Below are 5,994 nucleotides of genomic sequence, written 5' to 3'. Positions count from 1 at the left end.
GAGGGTTGAGGATTGAGGATAGAGGATTGGGGATTGAGGATTGAGGATTGAGGATTGCAGATTGAGTATTGATGATTGAAGATTGAGGATTGAGGATTAAGGATTGAGGATTGAGGATTGAGGATTCAAGATTGAGGTTTGGGGATTGAGGATTGACGGTTGAGTATTGAGTATTGAGGATTGAGAATTGAGGGTTGATGATTGAAGATTGAGTATTGAGGATTGAAGATTGAGGATTGAGGATTGAGGATTGAGGATTGAAGATTGAGGACTGAGTGTTGAGGGTAGAGTGATGAGAATTGATGTTTGTGGATTGAGATTTGAAGATTGAAGAATGGGGATTGAGTATTGAAAGCTGTGAATTGAGGATATTCTATTGTGGATTGAGGATTGAGGATTGAGGATTGAGGTCTGAGGATTGAGGATTGAGGATTGAGCATTGAGGATTGAAGATTGAGGACTGTGGATTGAGGTTTGAAGATTGAGTATTGAGGATTGAAGATTGAGGATTGAGGATTGAGGATTGAGGATGAGGGCTGAGGGTTGAGGATTGAGGTTTGAGGACTGAGGACTGAGGATTGAGGATTGAGAATTGAGGATTGAGGATTGGGGATTGAGGATTGAGGATTGAGGATTGAGGACTGAGTATTGAGGATTGAAGATTGAGGACTGAGGATTGGGGATTGAGGATTGAGGATTGAAGATTGAGGATTGTGGATTGACAATTGATTGTTGAGGACTGACGGCTGAAGATTGAGGATTCAGGATTGAGGATTCCGGATTGAGGTTTGAGGATTGAGGATTGAAGACTGAGGATTGGGTATTGAGGATTGAAGAATGAGGATTGAGGATTGAGGATTGAGGATTGAGGATTGAAGATTGAGGATTGAAGATTGAGGATTGAGTATTGAATACTGAGTATTGAGGATTGAAGGTTGAGGATTGAGGTTTGAGGGTTGAGGACTGAGGATTGAGGACTGAGGATTGAGGATTGAGGATTGACCATTGAGGATTGAAGAATGAGGACTGTGGACTGAGGATCGGGTATTGAGGATTGATGAATGAGGATTGAGGATTCAGGATCGAGGATTGAGGATTGAAGATTGAGCATTGAGGATTGAAGATTGAGGATTGAGGATTGAGTATTGAGGATTGAGGATTTATGACTGAGGATTGAAGTTTGAGGATTGAGGATTGAGGATTGAGGATTGAGGATTGAGTATTGAGGATTGAAGATTGAGGATTGGGTATTGAGGATTGAAGAATGAGGATTGACGATTGAGGATTGAGGATTGAGGATTGAAGATTGAGTATTGAGGATTGAAGATTGACGATTGAGGATTGAGGATTGAGGATTGAGGATTGAGGATTGAGGATTGAGGATTGAGGATTGAGGATTGAGGATTGAAGATTGAGTATTGAGGATTGAAGATTGAGGATTGAGGATTGTGGACTGAGGATTGAGAGATTGAAGATTGAGGATTGAGGATTGAGAATTGATTGTTGAGGACTGACGGCTGAAGATTGAGGATTCAGGATTGAGGATTCCGGATTGAGGTTTGAGGTCTGAGGATTGAGGGTTGAGGATTGAGGATTGCGGATTGACGCTTGAGGATTGAGGATTGAGGATGTAGGATTGAAGAGAGAGGACTGAGTATTGAGGATTGAATGTTGAGAGCTGATGTTTGAGGATTGAGATTTGATTATTGAATATTGAGGATTGAGTATTGAATCATGGGAATTCAGGATATTCTATTGAGTATTGAGAATTGAGGATTGATGGTTGAGTATTGAGGATTGATGGTTGAGGGTCGTGTGTTGAATGTTGAGGATTGAGGATTGAGGATTGAGGATTGAGGATTGAGGATTGAAGATTGAGTATTAATGATTGAAGATTGAGGGTTGAGGGTTGATGTTTGAGGATTGAGGACGGGGACTGACGGTTGAGGATTGAGGTCTGAGGATTGAGGATTGAGGTTTGAGGACTGAGAATTGAGGATTGAGGGTTGTGGATTGAGGACGAGGACTGAGGGTTGAGTATTTATGTCTGAGGTCTGAGGATTGAGGATTGAGGACTGAGAATTGAGGATTGAGGATTGAGGATTGAAGATTGAGGATTGTGTATTGAGGATTGAAGAATGAGGATTGACGATTGAGGATTGAGGATTGAGGATTGAAGATTGAGTATTGAGGATTGAAGATTGACGATTGAGGATTGGGGATTGAAGATTGAGGATTGAGGATTGAGGATTGAGGATTGAGGATTGGGGATTGTGGATTGAGGATTGATTATTGAAGATTGAGTATTGATGATTGAAGATTGAGGATTGAGGATTGAGGGTTGAGGTTTGAGGACGAGGACTGACGGTTGAGGATTGCGGTTTGAGGATTGAGGATTGAGGATTGAGGACTGAGGATTGAGGATTGAGGATTGAGCATTGAGGATTGAAGATTGAGGACAGAGGATTGAGGGTTGAAGATTGAGTATTGAGGATTGAAGATTGAGGATTGAGGATTGAGGATTGAGGATTGAGGATGAGGGCTGAGGGTTGAGGATTGAGGTTTGAGGACTGAGGACAGAGGAGTGAGGATTGAGAATTGAGGATTGAGTATTGAGGATTGAAGATTAAGGATTGGGTATTGAGGATTGAAGAATGAGGATTGAGGAATGAGGATTGAGTATTGAGGATTGAAGATTGAGTATTGAGGATTGAAGATTGAGTATTGAGGATAGAAAATTGAGGATTGAGGATTGAGGATCGAGGATTGAGGATGAGGGCTGGGTGTTGAGGATTGAGGTTTGATGATTGAGGATCGAGGACTGAGGATTGAAGATTGAGTATTGAGGATTGAAGATTGGGGATTGAGGATTGAGGATTGAAGAATGAGGATTGAGGATTGAGGATTGAGGATTGAGGATTGAAGATTGAGGATTGAAGATTGAGGATTGAGTATTGAATACTGAGTATTGAGGATTGAAGGTTGAGGATTGAGGTTTGAGGTTTGAGGATTGAGGATTGAGGACTGAGGATCGAGGATTGAGGATTGACCATTGAGGATTGAAGATTGAGGACTGGGGATAGAGGATCGGGTATTGAGGATTGAAGAATGAGGATTGAGGATTCAGGATTGAGGATTGAGGATTTTGGACTGAGGATTGAAGTTTGAGGATTGAGGATTGAGTATTGAGGATTGAGGATTGAGTATTGAGGATTGAAGATTGAGGATTGGGTATTGAGGATTGAAGAATGAGGATTGACGATTGAGGATTGAGGATTGAGGATTGAAGATTGAGTATTGAGGATTGAAGATTGACGATTGAGGATTGAGGATTGAGGATTGAGGATTGAGGATTGAGGATTGAGGATTGAGGATTGAGGATTGAGGATAGAAGATTGAGTATTGAGGATTGAAGGTAGAGGATCGAGGTTTGCAGATTGAGGATTGAGGATTGAAGATTGAGGATTGAGGATTGAGAATTGATTGTTGAGGACTGACGGCTGAAGATTGAGGATTCAGGATTGAGGATTCCGGATTGAGGTTTGAGGACTGAGGATTGAGGGTTGAGGATTGAGGATTGAGGATTGAGGATTGAAGATTGAGTATTAATGATTGAAGATTGAGGGTTGAGGGTTGATGTTTGAGGATTGAGGACGGGGACTGACGGTTGAGGATTGAGGTCTGAGGATTGAGGATTGAGGATTGAGGACTGAGGATTGAGGATTGAGGATTGAGCATTGAGGATTGAAGATTGAGGACAGAGGATTGAGGATTGAAGATTGAGTATTGAGGATTGAAGATTGAGGATTGAGGATTGAGGATTGAGGATTGAGGATGAGGGCTGAGGGTTGAGGATTGAGGTTTGAGGACTGAGGACAGAGGATTGAGGATTGAGAATTGAGGATTGAGGATTGAGGATTGAAGATTGAGGATTGGGTATTGAGGATTGAAGAATGAGGATTGAGGAATGAGGATTGAGTATTGAGGATTGAAGATTGAGTATTGAGGATTGAAGATTGAGTATCGAGGATAGAAAATTGAGGATTGAGGATTGAGGATCGAGGATTGAGGATAAGGGCTGGGGGTTGAGGATTGAGGTTTGATGATTGAGGATCGAGGACTGAGGATTGAAGATTTAGTTTTGAGGATTGAAGATTGGGGATTGAGGATTGAGGATTGAAGAATGAGGACTGAGAATTGAGGATTGAGGGTTGTGGATTGAGGACGAGGACTGAGGGTTGAGTATTTATGTCTGAGGTCTGAGGATTGAGGATTGAGGACTGAGAATTGAGGATTGAGGATTGAGGATTGAAGATTGAGGATTGTGTATTGAGGATTGAAGAATGAGGATTGACGATTGAGGATTGAGGATTGAGGATTGGAGATTGAGTATTGAGGATTGAAGATTGACGATTGAGGATTGAAGGTTGAGGATTGAGGTTTGAGGTTTGAGGATTGAGGATTGAGGACTGAGGATTTAGTATTGAGGATTGAAGATTGAGGATTGGGTATTGAGGATTGAAGAATGAGGATTGACGATTGAGGATTGAGGATTGAGGTTTGAAGATTGAGTATTGAGGATTGAAGATTGACGATTGAGGATTGAGGATTGAGGATTGAGGATTGAGGATTGAGGATTGAGGATTGAGGATTGAGGATTGAGGATTGAGGATAGAAGATTGAGTATTGAGGATTGAAGATTGAGGATCGAGGTTTGCAGATTGAGGATTGAGGATTGAGGATTGAGGATTGAGGATTGGGGATTGAGGATTGAGGATTGAGGATTGAAGATTGAGTATTGAAGATTGAAGATTGAGGGTTGAGGATTGAGGGTTGAGGATTGAGGATTGAGGATTGAGGATTGAAGATTGAGTATTAATGATTGAAGATTGAGGGTTGAGGGTTGATGTTTGAGGATTGAGGACGGGGACTGACGGTTGAGGATTGAGGTCTGAGGATTGAGGATTGAGGTTTGAGGACTGAGAATTGAGGATTGAGGGTTGTGGATTGAGGACGAGGACTGAGGGTTGAGTATTTATGTCTGAGGTCTGAGGATTGAGGATTGAGGACTGAGAATTGAGGATTGAGGATTGAGGATTGAAGATTGAGGATTGTGTATTGAGGATTGAAGAATGAGGATTGACGATTGAGGATTGAGGATTGAGGATTGGAGATTGAGTATTGAGGATTGAAGATTGACGATTGAGGATTGGGGATTGAAGATTGAGGATTGAGGATTGAGGATTGAGGATTGAGGATTGGGGATTGAGGATTGAGGATTGAGTATTGAAGATTGAGTATTGATGATTGAAGATTGAGGATTGAGGATTGAGGGTTGAGGTTTGAGGACGAGGACTGACGGTTGAGGATTGCGGTTTGAGGATTGAGGATTGAGGATTGAGGACTGAGGATTGAGGATTGAGGATTGAGCATTGAGGATTGAAGATTGAGGACAGAGGATTGAGGATTGAAGATTGAGTATTGAGGATTGAAGATTGAGGATTGAGGATTGAGGATTGAGGATTGAGGATGAGGGCTGAGGGTTGAGGATTGAGGTTTGAGGACTGAGGACAGAGGATTGAGGATTGAGAATTGAGGATTGAGGATTGAGGATTGAAGATTGAGGATTGGGTATTGAGGATTGAAGAATGAGGATTGAGGAATGAGGATTGAGTATTGAGGATTGAAGATTGAGTATTGAGGATTGAAGATTGAGTATCGAGGATAGAAAATTGAGGATTGAGGATTGAGGATCGAGGATTGAGGATAAGGGCTGGGGGTTGAGGATTGAGGTTTGATGATTGAGGATCGAGGACTGAGGATTGAAGATTGAGTATTGAGGATTGAAGATTGGGGATTGAGGATTGAGGATTGAAGAATGAGGATTGAGGATTGAGGATTGAGGATTGAGGATTGAAGATTGAGGATTGAAGATTGAGGATTGAGTATTGAATACTGAGTATTGAGGGTTGAGGATTGAAGTTTGAGGTTTGA

This window comes from Calliopsis andreniformis, unplaced genomic scaffold (genome assembly GCF_051401765.1).
Source record: "Calliopsis andreniformis isolate RMS-2024a unplaced genomic scaffold, iyCalAndr_principal scaffold0046, whole genome shotgun sequence".
Lineage (NCBI taxonomy): Eukaryota > Metazoa > Arthropoda > Insecta > Hymenoptera > Andrenidae > Calliopsis > Calliopsis andreniformis.
Note: the sequence above shows the minus strand (reverse complement) of the source record.